The sequence below is a fragment of the Trachypithecus francoisi genome, unplaced genomic scaffold (assembly GCF_009764315.1).
Source record: "Trachypithecus francoisi isolate TF-2019V2 unplaced genomic scaffold, Tfra_2.0 Lachesis_group17, whole genome shotgun sequence".
NCBI classification, from domain to species: domain Eukaryota; kingdom Metazoa; phylum Chordata; class Mammalia; order Primates; family Cercopithecidae; genus Trachypithecus; species Trachypithecus francoisi.
This window is the reverse complement of record NW_022681462.1, coordinates 43,587,308-43,611,278: the sequence shown is the minus strand read 5'-3', so window position 1 is coordinate 43,611,278 and position 23,971 is coordinate 43,587,308. Positions and strand designations below refer to the sequence as shown.

At 47.9% G+C, this 23,971-nt stretch overlaps 1 pseudogene; it reads left to right on the top strand.

Moving 5' to 3' along the window:
- The first annotated feature begins 8,025 nt into the window (after positions 1–8,025).
- Positions 8,026–22,417, top strand: LOC117062836 (annotated as a pseudogene).
- Positions 22,418–23,971: the final 1,554 nt, after the last annotated feature.

Here is a 23,971-nt window from a genome sequence, read left to right as displayed (position 1 = left end):
AAATAACGTCACTTTAACATATTTTATGATAATGCATATAATTATTTGTTATGTGTTACATTATTATTACTTTTCATTGTTGTGTTGCTATGTCCTGAGCTCACTCTCTGTCTCTCTCTCTCTTTTTTTTTTTTTTGGAGACAAGGTCTCATTCTGTCACCCAGGCTGGAGTGCAGTTGTGTGATCATAGCTCACTGTAGCCTTGACCTCCCCGGCTCAAGCTATCCTCTCCATCAGTCTCTGGAGTAGCTAGGACTATAGGTGTGCACCATCAAATTTTCGTAGAGATGGGTCTCTGTACGTTGCCCAGGCTTGTCTTCAACTCCTGGGCTCATGTGAGCCTCCTGCCCTGGCCTCCCAAAGTGCTGGGATTACAAGCATGAGCCACTATGCCTGGCCAAGGGTTCACTCTGTAAACAGCTGATTACCTTTCACCAGGGAAAGATGCAGGCTTTAGAGAATCTATTTCAATTCACGGTCAACATTTCCAAAAGAGTAGCTTTATAAAATGATGCTTCAATGGTGAGTTCTTTCCTTGTGAGTGGCTTTCTTATTCCAAAGAAACTACTCTTAGTTCTGTTTCATGAGCATCTTTTAGCAGTGATACAAATACTTGTCACTAGAAAACCAATATTCAAGGATTGGAAGAATGTTAACAATTTATGATGATGATGTTTCACTGTGATGTTTTCTAAAACAGAAGTGATTTTTTTAGAAGTGTGTAAAAGAATATTCAATCTCATAATTTTCTAGATGCTTTGCAGAAAGTGATGAAATCAGATAAACAAAAATTACAGGATACCATGAGTGATTTTAGGTGTTGTTATGTTTTGTAAAATAGAAAATTACCTCATAGAGCTATTATTGGAAGGAATTATTGGAAGCCCAAACACTGGAATGTTCCCAATTTTAGCTGATGTTATGATGTCCATATAGCTAGTCATGTAGCTAACGATAAAAAGGGATCTGTGCCTTATTTGTATAAAAAGTTTAAAAGGAATTTTTAATGCTCTTAGGAAGTCACATTAAACCTGAGATATAATTAAGAACATCAGAAGTAAAATACTCTTCTGACCTTTCAATCTGTATAACAGAAGTAGCCAATCATGACCAAATGTATCATATCACAAGCTATGTTCTATTAGCTATGCATACTTAATAAATTAATAAGCATATCTTATCAGTTACTGGTATTGTATTGCATTGTAATTGCTACAGTACTGGTACTGTTCCAGTAACTATATATATATATACACACACACACACATATATACACACACATATATGCACACACAATACGTTACTGAGTCATAAGAAATTGTCAAACATAGCAATTATGTCACTTGAAAACAATATACTCTAAGAAATATATTTTAAGAATATAGTTTTGCTGATGGAAAAGAAAAGAATAAAAAAGTAGATAAAATTAAGAATCCTGGGCTGGGTATTGTGGCTCACACCTGTAATCTCAGCACTTTTGAAGCCTGAGGCTGGCAGATTGCTTGAGCCCAGGAGTTCGAGACCAGCCTGGGTAACATAGTGAGACCCCTGACTCTAATAATAATGACAACAATAATAACAAAGTATTCTGTATAAAATGACAAATAGAGGATAAATCAAGTCTTTTAACTGAACAAACTGGAAACCCAGAGGAAATGGGTGATTTCATAGGAAAATGTAAATTACTAAAATGGACCTTGAAATAAGGAAAACACAAACTGCAACTTACATAAAGAGCTGTCATATGACCCCACGACCATATGGGTTCACAGCTAAAGTTTAACTGACTTTCAGCTAATTCCGTATTGCAAATGGTCAAGACCTAGAAAAACAAACAAACAAACAAACAAAAATGGGATTCTCCTGAATTCATCTTATGGTTTAATATGAATACTTGATACAGCTAACATTTCCTCGAATCCACGACTCCGATGACTAAAAGCATGCATTACCTATGCACACCTATAAATCTGCTGCCAATTAAACGGTGACTTTCTTAACAAAGGAATGAGAAGTATTGTTGATGCAGTTACTTCCATTATAGCCAGGAAAAGAAGACTGTAGTGAGATCTGATTTTGCTATAAATAATATATTTAAATGTAATGTAGTGGATTTTGCGCAGCTGTTTTCCACGCGTGTGCAGGGCTTTGGCCCTGTGGGAAAACAGACCACCAAAACCTCGGCAACCGGGGCGCCCACCCTGCAGGCCCCAGCGTCTCAGCATCGGGGACTCTCCCAGAAACAAGCCAGAATCCGCAAATACACCGCGATAGGCGATGACCAGGAGAGGCAAAGCCTCGAGGAGGCGAAACTGCTAAAAAGTAAGTGTTTTTAAAGTGTTCTCTGAAAAAGTAAAGAGCCACGTGGGAAAATCCCAGAAAAGTGACCGCTTCCGTGGGCAGTTTTTAAGAGCTGTCCGAGGGCCGGGCGCGGTGGCTCATGTCTGTAATCCCAGCACTTTGGGAGGCCGAGGAGGGAGGATCACTTGAGGTCAGATTCGAGACCAGCCTGGCCAACATGGTGAAACTCCATCTCTACCAAAAAATGCCAAAAATATTAGCCGGGCGTGGTGGCGCGCGCCTGTAATCCCAACTACTCGGGAGGCTAAGGCACGATAATTGCTTGAACTCGGGAGGCAGAGGTTGCAGTGAGCCGAGATCGCGCCACTGCACTCCAGCTGGGAAGACAGAGTGAGACTCCATCTCAAATAAGAAAAAAAAAAAAAAAAAAAAAGAAAATGTAGGGAAAGCCGCGGCAAAGCTCCCTCCTCGGTCCGGGCCGCTCCCCTCCGCGCTCCGCGCGACCTAACTCCTGGGAAGGGAGCTGGGTTCTTCCGGCGCACGCCGTGCCCCGGCTGCACACTGAGCACGCATGCAGGGCGCACGGGTGGAAAATAGCGGGATCGGGCGCACCCTGCCGGTGGTCAGCACACAGTGCAAGACCACCTGAGCCCACTATTTTGGAGTAAGTTGCGTGCATCGCTTCGCGGCTGCGCCAATGCGTCACTGAAATTCAGTGTACAGATTATGCCAAGCGGTAATTTTGGAAATTCAAACTGAAATGGAGCCTGCTATTCTGTGTCTTGATCAGAATGGATGGATATAAGAATCAAAGTAAAAAAGGGCAATAATACAAGATAATTGATTTCCTACATGTCAGTAAAGAACAATTGGAATTTGATTTGAAAAGAAAGAAAAATCATTTACAATACCACCCCTAAAACTGAAGCCCATGTATAAACCTAACAAAATACGTACCAGTGTTCATTCAGAAAACTTTGAAACACAGATGGAAAAAAAAATTAGATTAAAGCTAAATCAATAATTCCTCCAAACTTGATCTATAGACCCAGTGTAATTCCAATCAAAATCCCGGCAAAGATACCAATAAAATGTTTCTAAACTTAAAATAGGCAGTATATAAGACTGAGGAGGAACAAAGTTGAAGAATTTACACATCCAGATTCCAAGACTTATAAATTTATGAAGAGAGAGTAACATTGGGGAAGAAATGATCACACAGACAAATGGAACAAGTAGACCAACATAAATATAGCCAACTGATTCTGTACAAGAGCAAAAACTGCTCAGTGGAGAAAAGAGTCTTTTCCACAAATGGTGACGAAACAGCCATATGACCTTGTGGGATCAAATGAATGTACAAATGAACTTTACAACTTACACAAAAATACACATAAAATTATTCATAGACTTAGAATTTAAAGTAGAAAACTGTAAAAATTCTAGGATAGAACAGAGAAGAAAATCTACCTGACCTTGTATTTGGTGATGAGGTTTTATACACAACACCAAAAGCCAATCCATGAAAGGAAAACATGATAATGTAGACCTTATTAAAACGAAAATGTCTACTCCATAAAAAACCCCATTAGGAGAATGAAAAGGCAACGCACATACTGGGATAAAATATTCGGAAAACATCTATCTAAAAAAGGACGATTATTCAAAGTATACCAAGAAAGTAAAACTCAACCAGAAGGAAACAGACAATCCAATAAAAGTGGGTGATGATCTGAACAGACACCTCACCAAAGAATATATAAAGATGGTGAATAAGTATTACCAAAAGCAGCACAATAGCATATGTCATTAGGAGATTGCAAGTTACAACAACAGTGAGGTAGCTGCATGGCTCTGAGGGTGTTTCTGGAAGAGATGAGCACTGAATGGGTAGACTGAGGTTGGGCCATGCTCACCAGTGTGGGTGAGTGCCATCCGATCCACTGGGGGCCCAAATAAAGCAATGCAGTCTCTCTTTTTGAGTTGCAACTTTCGTCTTCTGTCCTTCCTGGTCCTCAAGCCTTTGGGCTCTGAGATTGCACCAGTGGCTCCCCACTTGACTATCAGGTCTTCAGGCTTGTGTGTTATACCACAGGTGTTCCTGGTTCTCCAGCTTGCGGGCAGTAGACTGTGGGACTTCTTGGCCTCTATAATCATGGGAGTCCATTCCCATAATAAATCTCTCTCTCTCTCTTTTTTTTGAGAAAGAGTCTGGCTTAGTTGCCCATGCTATTGTCCTGCAGTGCCATCTCAGCTCTCACTGTAGCCTTGACTTCCTGGGCTTAAGCAATCTTCCCACCTCACCTCCCCGAGGAGCTAGGACCACAAGTGTGCACCACCATGCTGGCTAATTTTTTTTTGGAGACAGTGTTTCGCCATGTTGTCCAGGCTGGTCTCGAACTCCTGAGCAATCCACCCACCTCTGCCTCTCAAAGTGTTGGGATTACAGGCATGGGCCACTGCACTGGGCACAAATATCTCTCTCTATATAGAGATATGTGTGTATATATATGTAAACATATATGTATATAAATATAAAATTCCTATTGGTTCTCTTAGAACAACTCAAATATAAAAACAATAGCAATAGCAATTGCTGTGGAGGATTAGGAAAAACAGGAGCTCATCACTGTGGGTGGAAGGCATAATGATACAGCCACTGGCAGTACCAATGGTAGTTTTGTCTCAAAGCTAAACATAGTCTCACCATATGGTCTAAGAAAGCAGCTGTGCTCCTAGGTCAACAACTGCTTTGAAAACTTATGTCCAAACAAAAAAAATGCAGTTATGTACAGCACCCTCTATTCAGATACTTTAAGTTTGCAGATACTTTAAATCAGTATGTCCTTCAATAGGTGAGTAAAAAACAAGCTGAAGCACATTCACATCATGGAATACTACTCATCGATGAAAAGGAATAAGCTGTCAAGTCGCTCAAAGGCAGGAGTGAGCCTTCAATGTATATGGCCAGGTGAGAGTGGTGGAGAGAAGAGGTGGCGTTATTCTATTTACATGCCCTTCTGGAAAGGTGAAGGTAGAGATGCAAGGAGATCAGGGCTTGCTAGTGGTTTGTGAGGAGGCTATTGAATAGGGGAATGGGGAATGGCAGGAGGTCCCTGGGGCCAGTGGACCATGGGCTTCCTCTGGCTGTCAGCCATGGGGAGAATTTGCGGAGAAGCTTAGCGGGCTTATTAGCATGAGCACGGTTGCTTTCCCCTAGGAAGGTCTTCTCCCATCACACATGGATCTCTTTGGGGGCATTCTGGGAAGGATGTTTTACCCACACTTTGGGATTCCTCAGGACCACGTGGAGGCCCGTCCTCGGGCACAGACCCAGCTCTTCGTATTGGCAAGGTGAAGACGCACAGATGGAAACAACTGCATTCTCTGGCGCTCAGTTTTCCCTCTGCAGTGAGACCAAGCTCCAGCATTTCCTTCTCTGTTTTACATTCAATTCCTTTTATCTCATCCTGCCATTCAATGGGTCTTAAGAAACGTTTTCCAGAACCTCAAGGGGTGGACGGGACACTTTCTTTAGGGAAAGGTTTTGTCACGCACATGGCATGCTCCTTGGTCCCTGCAGAGGCTCAGGCCTTAGGGCAGCTGCCTCGCTAGGCTTCAGGACCTCAAAGGTGTCCAGGAGGCCACAGGGGTCTGCACGCAAGGGCAGGGGCAGCAGGTGGGTGCATCACAATGAGGTGTCGGTGACAGTGACGTCCTGCGGGTTCCCCACCTGCCACCTCCATCCAGGGAGGTCTCCCTTGGGCCCACCCCAGCCAGAGAGGCCTTGCCCGGAGTCCCCCTCTTCCATGCTATGTGCCCTGTAGCTGCAGTTTACTGGTGAGATTGGTAGAGCACAGAGAGGATGGCGCCACCAGCTGGAGGGGGACAGGCTCCAACCCGGGGCCCAGGATGCACAGAGCAGCAGGGATGGTGGAAGCCCCCTCAGCTCTGGTGTCCTGGCTCTTCCTGCACAGGCTCTCCACGTGACACCTAGCAAACCGGATCTCAATTTGTTCACCCATCCTTTATTTTCTGTATTTATGACTAGTATTTCTCCAGTTTGTCTTTTGTCGGCCTTAATAACAGTGAGTTTTCCTGTTGAGTTTCTATTCTGTTAGATCTTTATTTTAACAGCGGATAGGCAAATTTGGGGTGATGTTTATTAATGCAAAATGGAAGGTGATATGTCACACACATCCTTCTGCTTCCTGCAGCAGTTTCGCTGTGTGCTGCGTCAAAACAAAAACAAAAACATCAAAAAGAAAACAAAAAACCAGTAAAGAGTGATGGGGAGGGCACTTCCTGGAAGAATTCTCTTCGATGCCCATTGCGGGTTATGTCAGAGATGAACTGATTTAGGAAAGGAGCTGAGGAAGAAATCCAAGAATTCAAGAAAGGAGGTGCTGTAACTCAGGCTGTATTTCCGCAGGTGAATGGAATCTTGCCTGTTTCACTCTGGTAAATTACTCATACTAGTTCCTACTACCATGAGAAAACACCGTCTTCAGAAGTTGACAATTAGCAAATTAGAGAATTGCAAAGCCTGTTTTACCCTGAGAACCTGAACCCTTTCTTGTTCCTGAAGGGCTTTCCGTCAAGGAGTCTGTGTGGTGGACAAGAGACTGGATCAATTGAAAATAACAGAAATTGTCACAGTGTTCTTCTGGCAACTGTCACTTACCATAACTATCCCACCTGAGGCTTAACCAGAACCCTCCCCTTCAAGAGCTGAGGTCGCCCTGAAAGGGAATAAGCAGGACACCTGTCCACCCCCACAGAGGCCATCGGGCTGCCGTGGAGCTGGGCTGTCCAAGTCTTGGTCTGACCTGTCCCTGGCCCTCATGTGGGGCCCTAATGTATGTCTTACGCGCTACCTCTCTCACCATCTAAACATGAAGAGGAAGAAAAGAGAAGCTGATTCCTGGGTCTAACACATTTTAGTGTGGAAGCCAAGTAAAGGCCTCAGAGTCACTCTTGTCTTCCGTCTTTGCTGTTTCACTCCAGTCTCAAAAGCAATCCTGGTCTTAGGTCTTAGTCAGAGTTTGCCAAATGACAGTGCCTACCCTCAGTTCATTTTGTTGCACTTCTCACTTTGACGGCGCCGTTTGCGGGATTCCTGTTTGCCCATCTTCCTTTCATGCCAAGGAGGTAAGTGCATCCCTCGACCAGGCCACCACTGCAGGTGTGTGTGTCAGAGTGAGGAACAGCAGGGAGACGAGAACAGCATACAGTAGGCAGCCCAGGGGAAGCGTACTGGGCCCTTAACCCAGAATGAGGGTCTCAGTGTGTCCAGTTGCTCGTTTTCCTGAAAGAAAACCCAGATGTCCTGCGAGGTGAACCTGGTGATAGTTTTCCCTTGTAGTTTTAAAAGTGCTCATTCAAATTAGAATGCTTAGCCATCCATCCCTTATTCCAGCATTTCTCCTTTAATCTATGTTTGCAGGGTTGTGAGTTGCGCTGGATGGTATGAAATGTGTTATCAGTGGACGCACAACTGTTGACCTCAGAGCATGTGACCAGACAGTACAGGAGGAGATGTTGTTAAGTTACTTTGGATGGAAAATGTCCCTCGGTGGCCTTGTGGGCCTGATCCAAGGTGAAAGGTGGGGAGAGGACAGAGGGACTGGATGAGCTTGGGAGGGGAGGAAGGTGTGACTAAGGGAAGACAGCTCAGTCCCCCAGCGGAAACCTGATCCCAGTGTTGGGGAATGTGAGGACACAATGGCGGGGCAGGATGGCCTTGGCACCAGCAGCACTGGGGACCACAGGGGGCTGTGCTTTGTGAGAGGTGAACTTGGCTCCAAGGATGTGAGGCTGGGAGCATGGAGGTGAAAAGGCAGAGAGACAGAGGGGAGCTGAGGCAGGCAGGGCAGAGACAGGGGGCCCAGCAGGGCCTGGGGCAAGAAAGCAAGGATGGGGCAGGGTACCTCCAGCAACTCAGTCACACCGAGGGGATGGCAGGGGCAGCAAGGGACTGGGTGGGGATAAAGTGACAAGATGGGGAGTGTGGATATGGGCACTAGTTTGTGCGTGAATAGATCAGCAAGTCTTTTAGAGTCCTGGGAAGTAAAATAAAAATTAAAACAACAAAAACAAGCTGGGCATGGTGGTACACGCCTGTGGTCTCAGCTACCAGGGAGGCTGAGGCGGGAGGATCACTTGAGCCCAGGAGGTTGTGTCTGCAGTGAGCTGCCATCACCACTGCACTCCAGCCGGTGACAGAGCTACACCGTGTCTCCAAACAAAACACGCAAAACCAAAACCAAAACCACACAAATTTCATGTTTTTGTTTGGGATTATTGCCTGACTCTCATTCCACCTCTGAGAGATCCTCCTCCACTCCGGAGACACTAGCACAGCCAGGCGGCCATCACACCTCTGAGAAACCTTCCTCCACTCCAGAGACACCAGCACAGCCAGGCGGCCATCACACCTGTGAGAAACCCTCCTCCACTCCAGAGACACCAGCACAGCCAGGCGGCCATCACACCTGTGAGAAACCCTCCTCCACTCCAGAGACACCAGCACAGCCAGGCGGCCATCACACCTGTGAGAAACCCTCCTCCACTCCAGAGACACCAGCACAGCCAGGCAGCCATCACACCTCTGAGAAACCCTCCTCCACTTCACAGACACCAGCACAGCCAGGTGGTCGTGCCACCTCTGAGAGACCCCTCCCTCAGCCAGGTGGTGGTTCCTTCTTAGAATTTCAGCCCCACTTTCTATCTCTTCAATCATTTAGGTTCTGAGAACCCCAAACTCTTACCGTGGTTCCTCCAGCCTTGCGGTTGGCACAGTTTTAGATCTGTGGCATCTTTTTGTTAAATTCCCTGTATTCAAGTCTTTTTTTTTTTCATTTTTTTGAGACAGAGTCTCGTTCTGCCGCTCAGGCTGGAGTACAGTGGCGTGATCTTGGCTCACTGCAACCTCCACCTCCTGTGTTCAAGTGATTCTTGTGCCTCAGCCTCCCGAGTAGCTGGGATTACAGGTGCATACCACCACACCAGCTATGTTTTTGTGTTTTTAGTAGAGAGGAGGTTTTGCTATGTTGGCCAAGCTGGTCTTGAACTCCTGGCCTCAAGTGATTCGCCCACCTTGGCCTCCCAAAGTACTGGGATTACAGGCATGAGCCACTGCACCCGGCCAGATCTCTTTATTATAGTAAGCTTGTGAAGTTTCTGTTTTCCTGACAGATTAATGACCAATACAACTGATGAGGGTAAGACAAATTTAGAAGCTCATCTTCTCCAGCATTGAGGATGCGTCAACATACGGGCACTCATTCAGTGTCAGGAGTGTAAATTACTGCAGCCTTTGTAACAAAAATCTGGCAGTAACTCTTATCGTTCAAAATGCATAAGCAATTCAGCTGAGCAATTTTACTTCTACGTCCCTAAATTAGAGCCGCATTCTCTAATGTGTCTAAAGGCACTCTTGCATATTTATTACTGCAATGTTTGGACTTAAATATCCACAACTGGATAACAGGGTAATTAAACAGTTAATTATAATATGGCTCATCCATCTGTTATACAAATGAAATCAATCTCTGTGCACTGTGGTGGAAAGATTTTCTGAACATAGTTCAGATTTTTTTAAAAACCCCAACTGTTGAATAACGCTTCTGGTGTAACACCACATACATGAAAATGTGTGCAATACACCATAATATCTAACACATGTATATGTCCAAATAAATATTTTTATTTTAATTTACTTTTTCTGTGATATTTTTGAACTTAATGGTCATTTCCTACTATGAGCCAAATAACATAATCATAATTTGAAATACTTAGATCTATGGAGTATTCAATTATTACAAGATAATTAAGACAATCTGCAATTATTAAGTGATTCAGCAAAATGTTTTTATTATATAACATCTACTAATATCATTCTTAGCCTCAGTTTTTAAAAAATATGCTTTTTATTATACTTTTTATATTATAAAATGAGATTTATTTTATGAAATAAAATTTATGTTATAAAATGAGATTTATTTTATAGTTCATCTCCCTTGGACCTTATCTAAAGGGATTTAGTTCTTGAGCACAAAAATGATGTCATTACATCACAACACACCTTAGGGCAGGATAATAATAAGACTCTAGTGTTAGGAACTTTGACTGCATTATCCTAGTAATGAGAGATATTAACTAGATCAATGTAATGGATTAAAAATTAAACAAGTTAGAGATATATTTGTATGAAATGACAACATTGGTCAAGCGATGTATATTTTGCATGTTGATTGGCTGAATGATCCAATTCCATTAAACTACTGAAATAACCGGGTCATGCTTGAGATAGTAACATAGAAACCAAAGCTACTTATTATGGATAAAGAAACCTAAAATCCAATATCAAATATTTTTACCTCTCCACACCTATGTTGTATTATAACATTCTAACGACTCAACATTTTCTAAATAAATACATGCTTAGTTTTTGTTTTGGTTCTTATTTAAGTAACTCAGAATTCTTTTATGAGTTACTAGAAACTATTCAAACACTGCTTCTTAAAAGAGAAATCTTTATTTTTTTCTTCTGGGAAGTTTACACAAAGTAAACATATTTACCTCTTGTGTAATTATTAAAACATTAAGAAACCTGGTTCAGTGGCTCACGTCTGTAACCCCAGCACTTTGGGAGGCCAAGGCAGGTGGATCACCTGAGGTCAGGAGTTCCAGACCAGCCTGGCCAACATGGTGAAAACATGTCTGTACTAAAAATACAAAAATTAGCTGGGCATGGTGGCACGCACCTGTTGTCCCAGCCACCTGGGAGGCTGAAGCATGAGAATCGCTTGAACCTGAGAGGCAGAGGTTGCAGTGAGCTGAGATCACACCACTGCACTCCAGCCTGGTGACAGAGCAAGACTCATCTCAAAACAAAAACAAAAACAATTAAGAAGTATTCTTTAACCACGTATGTTAAAACCTATAAAAAATCAAAAGCATCAACTGAGTTTGGTGGCCCACGCCTCTAATCCTAGCACTTTGGGAGGCTGAGGGGGGTGAATTACTTGAGCGCAGGAGTTCAAGACCAGCCTGGGTGACACGGTGAAACCCCATCTCTACCAAAGAATACAAAAATTAGCCGGGCATGGTGATGCGCACCTGTATTCTTAGCTTCTTGGGAGGCTGAGGTGGGAGGATCACCTGAGCCCAGGAGGTCAAGGTGCAGTGAGCCATGATTGTGCCACTGTACTCCAGCCTGGGCATCAGGGTGAGACCCTGTCTAAAGAAAAAAAAAATCAAAATATCCAAGTAATGAAGGCCAAAAATCCCAAGGGAAAGTGGTTCAAGGTAGAAAGCGTGGTTAAAAATGAAAAAAAAAAAAAATCCAGAAATTTAAAGTTTGAAATATAAATACACCCGTATAATTTATGATACAGAATTCTGCATTGAACCCCAATTCTTTCAGGACATGTGATCTTAGATAATACACGCAAGCTGCTTGACACTGAATTTTCTTGAAGGTAGTGTTTAAGAGGTGTTTCCAGCTCTGCTGCAGGAAGCACATCCGTGTGTGTTAATGCCCTTCCATAGTGCCTGCCACACAGTAAAAACCAAAAAACAGGCAGCTCTTTGACTCGCAAAACTGTCAAAATGGGCATCCTCCGAAAGCAGAACGCTGGCACGTGTCTTCAATGACACAAAATTCTGGCACCTGGCACATTTCCTCCCTTCCTCCCTGCTCTTTTGTATGGATCCATTCTCTCCTATAGCACAGCGGTTTCCTTCCACTCCAATGTGGAAATGCCTTTCTAGTGGAGAGAAGAACATGAGTGATACACAGAAATGCCTTTCCAAGGCTGCTTGGCCAAGCTCTTTCTCTGCCCGCCTCTCTTTGGCCACCTCCTGTTGGGGTGAGTGAGAGCAGAGAGGGTACCCTGAACAAAGCCCAGCAAGATTTCAGGGCTACAATGTCCAGCAGCCAGGAGCTGAGGTGCCTACCCACCTGCCCAGGCCCTGGCGCCCCTGGCTCCAAGCCTCGTGCATCCTCCCAGGCTGACATGGGAAGAAAAGATGGGGATCTGGGAACATTTTCACTTGGCAGAGGTAGATGAGCAAAGCCCACACAACCATGCTGACCGTTCTGGTCTCCTGGCCCGTCCCCACCACCTCCCTGTGCAGAGCCAAGAGTGCTGTACTCCCTGCTGCCCCAGAGTGTGCCACGTGGTGTGATGGCTAATTTCAGTGTCAGCTTGACGGGGCTATGAGATGCCCAGATAGCTGGTAACGCATGATTTCTGGGTGTGCTTTTGTGGTGCTTCTGGAAGAGATTAACATTTGAACCAGTGGACGGAGTAAGAAGATCTCCCTCACCAGCATGGGGGGGCCTCATCCCATCCACAAGGGCCGCACAGAGCAAGACAGCAGAAGAAGAGCAGACTCTCTCTTTCCTTGAGGACTAGAGTCTCCCTCCCTAGCCCACCCTCAGCTTGTCCTCAGGCCTTTGGCCTCATGCTGAATGACACTGTTGGCTTCTCTGGGCCTCACACCTTCAGACTCAGCCTGAATTATGCCACCAGCGTTCCTGGGTCTCCAGCTTGCAGATGGCAGATTGTGAGACTTCTCAGCCTCCATAATGGTGTGAGCCAGTTCCCATAATAAATCTCCTCTTATCTATATGTCTATATATATATATCCTATTGGTTCTGTTTCTGTGGAGAACCTTGACACACACACATATGGAGACAGGCAAGGGGAGCTGGTGGGAGCTGACACCCAAGCTTGTGAAGCAGGGAGTGCCTCTCCCCCAGCCTATGTCAGGAAGGGGGTGGGGTCTTGGGCACAGGGAAACCTGAGCCCCATCAAGATATTCAGGGGCATGGATTTCTCCCCACCCTTCTGAACTCAGGGCTGCCCACCCCAAACCTTCAAGTTCCACTTTTGGGATATGCGAGGCCTCTTGTCTTTCACTCTCCCTGGATGCTCCGTGGGGAGATTCGGCCCCTAAGGCTCACAGCCTCCTCCACTCCGCCTCGTGCCAAATGCATCTCCAGGCAATGGGGGAGGCCTGAGAGGCCCAGGGCATGGGGCTTGTTCTTTCTTGAGCATTTTCACTTTTACGAGCCCCGGAACATTTGTTCATCGGGTTTTTGCTTTGTCTTTCTAATGACAGTCTATTAAAAATAACAATTTTTCGGCCAGGTGCGGTGGCTCATGCCTGTAATTCCAGCACCTTGGGAGGCTAAGGCAGGTTGATCACCTGAGGTCAGGAGTTTGAGACTGGCCTAGCCAACATGGTGAAACCCCATCTCTACTAAAGATACAAAAATTTGCTGGGTGTGGTGGTGGGCGCCTGTAATCCCAGCTACACTGGAGGCTGAGACAGGAGAATAGCTTGAAGCCGGGAGGCGGACGTTGCAGTGAGCCGAGGTCACACCCAATGCACTCCAGCCTAGGCAACAAGAGCAAAACTGCATCTCAATGAATGAATGAATGAATGAATGAATAAAAGGCTGGGCATGGTGGCTTACACCTGTAATCCCAGCAATTTGGGAGGCCAAGGCGGGTGGATCACCTGAGGTCAGGAGTTGGAGACCAGCCTGGCCAACATCGTGAAACCTCGTCTCTATTAAAAATACAAAAATCAGGTGGGTGTGATGGCGGGCGCCTGTAATTCCAGCTACTCGGGAGGCTGAGGCAGGAGAATCCATTGAACTGGGGAGGTGGAGGTTGCAGTGAGCCGAGATTGCACCACTGCACTCCAGCCTGGGTGACTGAGTGAGACTCCGTCTCAAAAAATAAATAAATAAATAGCAATTTTTAAAACGAGATCACTTCACAAATGCAAGTGAGTGAAACAGGACAATGGCAGGGCAGCAAGCTACTGTTATCCTCTCTCCCTGATCCTTTCCCTTCCTAGAGGCCACAGCCAGCTCTCAGTAACAGCCACAGCTGACTCATTCCTTTCCCTAAGCCCAGGCTCCTAGGAAGCCCCAGACCTTCCCCCATAGGGCACAGACAGATGATGCCTTCTCTTTTGTAAGGAACAAATATATTTGGGAAGAATAAATGTCTTTGATTGTGAGAATCAGAGGCCATCCTGTTTGGAGGATGTGGTGGTGTAAGAACTGACTGATGTTCTGTATTTGTGCTAAGACCCTTCTGGCTACTGTGGAGGAGGACATGGGCCTCAGACATGGCTTAGGGGTGTCCAGGGCTGGCAGGGCCTGAAAGGTGCTGTCTTTCCTGGGGAGTAAAAGAGTGGGATTGCTTAAAACCGTGGCATGACCCGGCAGTCTCACAGATCTCAAGGCGTGTGATCCTGTCTCAGGCCCCGCTGCTCTACCTTTCAGCTCTACTGGGCCTCAAGTTCCTCCCAGGTGGGATTTCCTTCCGTGTATCAACCCTGCCCATGAGCCCAGGTGTCTCTGTTAGGACGCTGGTATGTTCCTCTGGTTTCATAGCTCTTTGCCCACAGCAGCTCTGATGTCAGGTGGCCTGGGTCCTGCACAGGTCGGTGGGAGGGTGCAGGCTCTGGGTGAGGAGATCAGGAGCATGATGGCTCATTGGACCTCAAAGGTGATGGGAAAGAGCAGTGTCTTCTCCGGCTCCCCACATAGCAGTACATAGCATTGACACTATATTAGGTGTTATAAGGAATCCAGAGATGATTGAGGGTACACAGGAAGATATGCTCAGGTCATAAGCAAATACTACACCATTTTCCATCAGAGACTTGATTGAACCTCTGTGGATTTTGGTGTCCTTGGGGGTCTGGAATCAGTCTCCGATGGACCCTGAGGGCCGAGTGTGCGTTCATCCTGGGACTGATCAGTATCTCCCCCAGAGTTTCCTAAAGGCTCAGTCTTGCTCTCACAGTGTGATTTTGTGATATGATAAGCACGTGTCTGGTCTGTGTCCCCAGTCTCTGGCACTGTAGAGTTCCTAAACCCTTGCAGTTTTCTGAGAACTGTAGGGGTAACAGGAGCTCCTTTTGTTCTGAGGTGACTCTTGGTAGGCCCCTAGGAAGCTTCAGTGTGGCCCTGGTCACCAGAAAGGCCACTCACATGATCAGAGGGTTGAAACGGTCTGTCCCACCTCTGCACCCCCAGGGAGAGAAGAGGGCGGGAGATTGAGTGAGTCACCCGTGGCCAGTGATTTAATAAATCATGCCACATGATGGAACCCCCATAAAGCCCTCAAGCAACTGGGTTCTGAGAGCTCCCAGGTTGGTGACCACAGGGAGGTGCTGGGAGGGTGTTGTGCCCAGAGCGTGTGGGAGCTCTGTGCACTCCCTACCACAGTGCCCTGTGCATCTGTTCCTCTTGGCTGTTCTGGAGTAGAGTCCCTTGTAAAAACCAGTGATAGGAAGCTGAGTGCTTTCCTGAGTTCTGTGCATCATTCCAGCAAACCATGGAGCCTGGAGATGGCGTTATGCAAACCCTCCATTGATAGCTGGCCAGTCAGAAGTACGAGAGGCCTGGGGCTTGTGTCCAAAGTGAGGGCAGCCTTATGGGGCTGAGCCCTTAACCTGTGGGGTCTGCACTAACTCTGTTTAGTAAGTGTTAGAACTGAGTTGTGCATAAAAGCAGTTCAGACAAGGCTGGCCTTAGAGGAGATGACAGGCCTGGTGCAGATTCACCTGGGAAGGGAAGGCAGCTGATGAACAGGGGCTGGGGGATACTCTGCTGGGCTGCCTGGAGTGCTCATAACAAGCCAGTCCATGGCCCCAAAAGCATAGTGTGTAGGGTTTTAGCCTGGCATCCAGGAGAGACTGGAGAGAAGTCCCGGTCTGCCCTCCACCTCCTGCCCTGCCCAACCTGTTCCTCTAGACTGATGTTCTCCTCTCTCCTGTGACTTTCTCCCCTGGGGGGCGGGAGGGGAGTCATCTCTCTGAGCTAATAATTGATTTAGAAAAGTGAAAAGAAAGCAAATGAAACCAAGAGTCAGACTCTTCTAGTGGGCTGGGCTTAGGGTTCCTTTACCAGATGGATGTCTCTGTCTTTCTTGCATATTGGTGACTTTGGATGAACTGAATGCAGTTGCATTCAGTTGTGTGCACCCCACACAAATAATGGAAGAGGGGTCCAAAGCCCCAGGCTCACCAAATGCAGGAGAAGCCACCCTCTAGTCATCTAAAGTGTGCTGCTGCCTCACCTACAAGACCAGAGAACACTCAAAATGGGTGTTGAATTCCAGGCCTGAATCACAGCACTGGGGGAGGAAACTGCTCTGGGCCCATCTGGGCAGACCCACTCCTCCTAGCACCTAGATCTCTCCATCCTGGTCTGGGACTACCTGTTTTTCATCAAATTTACAAGTTTTTTTTACTCCACCTACAACCCAGACATTGGCAGAGTTTCCCTCCCATCCTTAGAGATAGAGGGTCAAACCACATGTTTGGAGGTTTCAAGATTTCTCAGAAGTCTTTTTCTAGTTTTCTGGTATTAAATTAAAAAAAAGAATGCACAGATGAAACATACAAGGCTATGAATTTTCACAAAGTCAATATGCTGTGCAAGTAGGATTTAGGTCAGAAAACAGATTTATCCCAAATTTATCTGATAAGAGGACCCCAAATGCTCCCCAGGGGTGCTGACTGCTCAGCCTCCTACTCCATGACATCTCTGTATGTGCAGCGCCGCCTCCCCACAGCTCCTGTGGAAGGCCTGGATTGCTGCCATGTGACCTTGGAAATGTCATTTCTCCTTCTGGCCTCATTTCTCTGTCTGCACCATGAAAATGTTGAAGTTAAATGACTTCATATATTGTCTTCCTCCGTTGATCCTTCCAGTGGCTTCTCTTTATATCCAGATTCAAATCCAAGTACCTTTCTTGCTTATGTAGTAGGCAGCCTCCCTAATGGCTCCCTGTGATCCACACCCCTGGGATACACATCCTTGTGCAATGCCCTCCCCTTGAGTGTGCACTAGACCCTGTTCTAATCACACAATGTGGCAAAAGTGATGGGATATCTCCTCCAAGGTTTAGTTGTTAGTAACTATGGCTGACATTTTCCCAGATCTTCTCAGCTCTGTCTTCCCCCGTCTCCCTCTCTTTGCCTCCCCTCTCTTTCCCCCTTCCTCTCTCTGAGCCCTGGCTCTGGGGAGCAGCTGCTCTGTTAGGAGCTATCCTCAGGGGAGGCTCCTGTGGCTTAGGACCCAGAGAGGACAACAGAGGGGAACTTGGCCCTTCAGTCCACATGGAATCCTTCCAATAGCCCCATGAATGAGGTTGAAGGTGGATCCTGCCCCAGTTGAGTCTCAGAGGAGACCTCAGCCCAGCCCCCTGAGAGACCATGTGGTAGAAGCACCCTGTTGAGTTGGGTTGGGCCTGGGCCTCCTGTGGAAACAGAGATAGTGAGTGCCTGTTGTTATGGGCAGCTATGGGTGGGGCAGTGTTTCCACACAGCAGTGGGGCCCTCATACAGCAGACCTGGCCCAGGATCTGCTCCACCCTTCCCTCCCTCCCCCGCTCTGCCCCCAGCTCTCTCCAGCCACACTGTCTCCCTTTCTAAGCTTCTTTCTGGACAAACTCGTCTGCCCTGGAGCCCCTGCACAGTTTCACCTCCCCACACTGTGCTGGAAATGTCTGCAGGGCCGGCTACCTCTTATCGTTCTGCTCATGGCATGAATGTCACCTCAGGGAGGCCTTTTCAGATCCCCTCACCAAGAAGTGGCCCCCAGCCTCTCCTGCAGCAGTTGCTTTACTTCGACACAGCACTTGCTCCTTTCCCCACTTATATGTTTTGTGGTTTGGTCCCTCTCCCCCTCCAGATGGTGCCTTCCCAGAGGGCAGGGACCATACCATGTCTGTCTTTTTCACGGCAGCACCCAGGCTTAACTCAGGCCCTGGACATCACGACTGAATGAGTAAATGGGAGGATCTGGAGCCCCTTGCTCCCACATCCTACCACGGACCAGCTCAGACTGTGGAGATGGATGCTGACAATAGGAGAAGCAGGTCAGGTTGGAGGCGGGAAATGGCCTGAATGACTCCTGGCTCTTCCCTGGCTCAGGTGCTCCTGTAGAACACAGTGGGCACATGTCTCCACCTGGTGGCCAGAGCTAGCACTGCATCCAAAGAAGGAAAACCACGACACAGAACTTGCAAGGCAAATCCACTCTCCTGCATCCCAGGCGGCAAAAATCCAAGAGGATTGAGAGAAATATCAGAAACTCTTCTTACCCCTACTGCCAGCACTGTCCCGGGGTCCAGACACTTCAAAGGCCTCCTCACCACATCCAGGGAGGTGGCCCCAGCTCCACTTCCACAGTAGGAGGACCCGAGTCTCCCACACTGGGGTCTTTGCCCTTGTCCAGGGATGCATGGTCCATGCTCTACCATGTCCTGGGCCACTCCAAGTCTCAGGACACCAACTGCCCTGCCTTCCTCTGCTCAGAAGGGCCTCCAGCGGTAGAAAGCATTTTCTAAGGACCTCGGAGCACAGCGGGTCATCTATGGACAGCTGGGGCAACGGAGGCTTTCTGAGCCTGTGGGAGTCTTGGGGTGACCCACGCCCAGCACCTCAGTATGTGTGGAAGGAAACTGAGGCCTTCTCTCTTGTAGCCCCTTCAGTCTAGGGAGCTCATCCTGGTTGAAGCCGCCCAGAGCAGTGGACGCAGGACTCCAGGTCCTGCTCTCCCTGACTGCCCTGGAGGTGGCACCAGACCAGGCCGACCTGAGGGACCTTAGGGATCCCCCAGCCTAGCCTCTTGGCATCTCTCCTTTTCCCATTCTATGGGCCCTGGTCATGGTGCTGGTGACTGGATGCTGCTGTCTGTAGCAGAGCTGCCTCAGCCTCTTTCTTCTTTCCCTTTGTTACCTGCCCAGGATCCGCTTCTCCTCCCACCCTACCCTTAGTCATCCCCTGTGATGTCAGCTTGTGTGTGCCTGTGGGTATGCACCATGGGGATGCTGAGAGGAAACAGCCTCTCCTGGGAAAAGTGAGCGGGGATCTGCAGCATTCTAGCGGCTCCCATTCCCAAAACAACCCCATGGGATATGGTTCAGCCCTGGCCTAGGAAGCGGTAACTGGACTCTGCCCATGTCCTGTGTCCTGGGCCAGCCCCTCCTCTCTCTGGGCCTGGGTTTCCCAAGTGTCTAATGAGGAGTTGGACTGGAACTGCATATGGAGGCCTCACCGTGGACCCTGTCCGACTCCTCCATACTTGGTGGGTGTGTGGGATGTGCTCTGGGTGCCCTTGGGCCTCCTAATGAGTGGACATGTGTGGACTTTGAGGGGGATGCCTGGGCCTCATGTCCATGGCCACATGTGCACACAGGGTCTGCATGGGCCCCAGGTGGCAGGTGCACCAGAGCCACACTGCACAGCACATTGCACGGTACCAATGGTTCCTCCAGCGCATGTCCCACATGTCCCCTGGTTCCTGTCTCCTGCAACCAGGAAGTAAGCCAAACTTACTTAACCACATGGACTTTGGGGAAGGGAGTAGTTCCCCAAGGGGAAACTGGACCTCTGTGACTACTAGAAGTGGCCATGGATGTGGGACCGGTGAGAGCCCCAGATCTTTATAATCATGCCAGTCGCCTACACCCCTGCCTCTTGCGTGTGTCCCAGGGAAGGGCAGGACTGGTCCCAGCTCACAGAGATTCAGGGAAAAGTGAGTATCTCAGCTGGAGTTGGATTTGTCTACACACAGCAGAAAGTTCAGAAGAGTTGTGGCACAGACCAGAGAGAATGCTTTCTCTCTCCTGTTAAAGAACTCTGGAGGTGGCTGTCCATGCTGACTTGGGTTGTCCCCATGGCCATCAGCCAGCACCTGTCCTGCTGTCCCAGAGTCTCAGTAGCTGACTTCTGTCCTCAATGCTGTCTCTGGACCCCAGAGGGCTGTGCTTCAGAGGTAGGCAGAGGAGAGAAGGAAGGACCAAGACCCGCTCAGCTGTGTGAGTTCCAGGCAAGCAGCTTCCCCGAGCCCCTCACAGTGCCTCTGCTCATGCCCAGTTAGCTTGGACTTGTTCTGGTCACCTTAGCTACAAGGTAGGTTAGTTAGGAGCAGTAGCCTTTTTGCTTGGCAAATTGCTGCCCGGGATAAAACTGAGCCCTCTGTTCTTAAGAAAGAGGGAAGTATGAAAATCCCGGGTGAAGACCAGCGTTGTCTCCCTACACTGAACTGCAAGATGAGGGGGAGGGACTGAGTTACCCTTAGATAAATTGGGAATTTATTTGTCTAAAACAGACTCTCTTTTCTTGGTATTTATTCATTGAAGAGAGAGAAAAAGTCACGACTCCTAGCCAGGATGTGTGAGTAGGACGGCTGTTTTCAGTGCCTAAGCAGGATGATAGGAAGCAATGTGTTGGCTTCTACCTGCCTATAATTTGTAAGGAGCTCTGAGAAAATCCTCTTCTGTTTCATCAATGGGGCAAGGCCAGCACAGGGGTTTATGGAGACGTCTAGGCAAGCAGCATGTTCCTAGAAGCTAAGACTAATTTAAATCTCTGTAAACTAAAAAAGTAGAATGCTTTGACCCCACCGTTTTGACTAGAGATACTTTAATTCTCATAGTGAAGACTAATCATACAAATAATCCATGCAAAATGGATAATGGTTAAAACTGTATGTGGTACAACTTATGATGACTAAAAATTGTTGGAAGAAAAAGATTTTGGAAAATATTTTGTTGTGTGTAATTTGATCCAGAAAAGTTGACTTAAAGAAATGCTGATTCCTGAAGAAAACTTACAATAGCAGAATCTGTAGTCAGTAAATTTTGATGTGGCCCAAAATGGAGTTATTTAAATAAAAAATGATTAATCCTGATAAAATAGTTCTGGTGAATTAAAAATAAGAGTCGATGAGCTAGAGGCTGGGCATGGTGGCTCACATCTGTAATTCCAGCACTTTGGGAGGCCGAGGCAGGTGGATCACTTGAGACTAGGAGTTTAAGACTCACCTGGCCAACATGGTGAAACCCTGTCTCTACTGAAAATACAAAAAGTAGCCAGGCATAGGTGAGGCATGCCTGTAATCCCAGCTACTCAGGAGGCTGAGGCAGGAGAATGACTTGAGCCCAGGAGGTGGAGGTTGCCGAGAGCTGAGATGATGCCACTGCACTCCAGCCTGGGTGACAGAGCAAGACTCTGTATATATATATATTTAAAAAGTGGATGAGTTATAATTGGGTTTCTATCCTGTAGTTTTATAAAATGGATCAAGGTTTTAAAATGTCTGAATAAAATTTGCCCTGGACAGCTGCCCAACCTTGACCTGCTCAATCTCTTCCAGACCTTCTGCCAGAAAGGGGGCCTGTTGTGCACGCTTCAGGGTAAGCTGCCGCCCTAGGACTGGATGTCGTTGGCCAGACTGCTGCAGGGCCTGCAGACACGACTGTTCATGGCTCTGTGGCAGGCCTCCCGCCGCCCCCACCACTCCAATGGCCTCTTCTTGTGCTACCGTGTGGAGGCCCGAACCCTGTGTGGCATCAATAGCTTCCGCCAGTGCAAGTATGACCTGGTGGCAGTGGGCAAGGCTTTGGAGGGCATGTTCTGCAAGCTCAATCACCTCCTGCAGCACCTGCACCAGCCGTTCTTCCTCTACCTGCTCCCCACCCTCTCTCGCTTCGTCTCCATCGGCCTCTACTTGCCTGCCACCGACTTCTTGCTCCTGGTCCTTGGTTTCAAGGCTCTGAAACTGTGGATGCAGCTGCCTGAGGCTGGAGCGGGTCTTGAGGAGCCCGAGAGGGGTCCCTGGCCCCAGTGTCCCGCCTCCCCCAGCACAGGGTGGTAAGCCCTCAGGTCCCAGACAGGGGCTGGATGGTGCTGAAGCTGGTAGCCCTGATCTGCCTAGCACTGCAGCTGGGCTGCATCATCCTCACCAATTTCTCACTGGACTTCTTGCTGGCTGCCACTATGGTGCCTGCCGCTGCGCTCGCCGAGCCTCATGGGCCCCGGACCCTCTACACTGCCCTGCTGGCACTGACAAGCCCGGCGGCCACGCTCCCTGGCAACCCATTCCTGTGGCAGGAGCTGCAGGAGGCACCACTGTCACTGGCCGAAGGCTGGCAGCTCTTCCTTGCAGTACTGGCCCAGGGTGTGCTGGAGCACCACACCTAAGGCGCCCTGCTCTTCCCACTACTGTCCCTGGGCCTCTACCCTTGCTGGCTGCTTTCCTGGCATGTGCTCTTCTGGAAGTGAGATCTGCCTGTCCAAGGCACCAGGCTGGGACAGAGACTCCCCAAGAACCCCATTCTGCCTCCTTCCGGGGAAATAAACAAGTGCCTGTTTCAGCTGCTTTAAAAAAAAATGCGCTGGAAAATACTTTGTTAACAAAAAGATTTAAATATTGGTATAATTCTGATTTAAATGTTTTATTTAGCACAGAATCAAACATAGCATAGGAACAAAGTTTTCTGAGACAAAATGGCTGGGTTAAAATGGGTTTAAATGTCTAGAAAAATACTTAGCTAAGTTAGCAGTGTGGTTAAGTTTTTACTTATTTTATTTTTGAGATGGAATTTCACTCTTGTTGCCCAGGCTGGAGTGCAGTGGTGCAATCTCGGCTCACTGCAACCTCCACCTCCAAGGTTCAAGTGATTCTCCTGCTTCAGCCTCCTGAGTAGCTGGGATTAGAGGCAGTCGCCACCACGCCCAGCTAATTTTTGTATTTTTAGTAGAGATAGGGTTTTGCCATGTTGACCAGGCTGGCCTCGAACTCCTGACCTCAGGTGATCCATCCTCCGTGGCCTCCCAAAGTGCTCGAATTACAGGCGTGGGCCACTGCCTCTGGCCAAGTTTTTTTTCTTTTTTTCTTTTGAGATGGAGTCTAGCTCTGCCCCCCAGGCTGGAATGCAGTGGCGCCATCTAGGCTCACTGCAACCTCTGCCTCCTGGACTTAAGCAATTCTCCTGCCTCAGCCTCCTGAGTAGCTTGGATTACGGGCACCCACCACCACACCTGGCTAATTTTTTGTATTTTTAGTAGAGATGGGGTTTCACCACGTTGGCCAGGCTGGTCTTGAACTCTTGACCTCAAGTGATCTGCCTGCCTTGGCCTCTCAAAGTGCTGGGACTACAGGCGTGAGCCAACGCGCCCGGCCCCGGGCCAAGGTTTTAAGCAGATGAATTAGTTATATTGTACTGAAGTACCAGATGACTCCCCCAGATTGACTTCACATATTTTGGGCCCACCAGAGCTTGCGGGCTGGGCGTTCAGGATTGAGGCTGCTCCCCACTGCATGGCCATGCAGGAACCCAGAATCTTTCCATCAGGTGCCTTCATCATCTCTGGGATCTCCTCCCACCTGCATCTACCGGTAGAAGGGGAGAGTGTGAGAAAGGCATTGGAGGCTTTTGTGGGCCAGCTCTGGAAGTGGCTCACGTTAGTCCATTGTCTCCCTTTGGCAAAAGCTGGTCATAGGACTACACCTAACACAAAAGGGGACTACGAACTACTCTTTCTCTCCTTCCTTCCTTCCTTCCTTCCTTCCTTCCTTCCTTCCTTCCTTCCTTCCTTCCTTCTTCCCTCCCTCCCTCTCTCCCTCCTTCCTTCCTTCTCCCTCCCTCCCTCCCTCCCTCCCTCCTTCCTTCCTTCCTTCCTTCTTTCCTGAACTAGACTCTCCCTCCCTGCCTCCCTCCCTTCCTTCTTTCCCTTTCTTCACTCATTTACGGTTTAGGCCCCATAGCCTACAGTCCTCTATTAGAGTGAGGGTCCCGAGGACCAGCCCCCATATATGATGGGTCCACTTGAGCC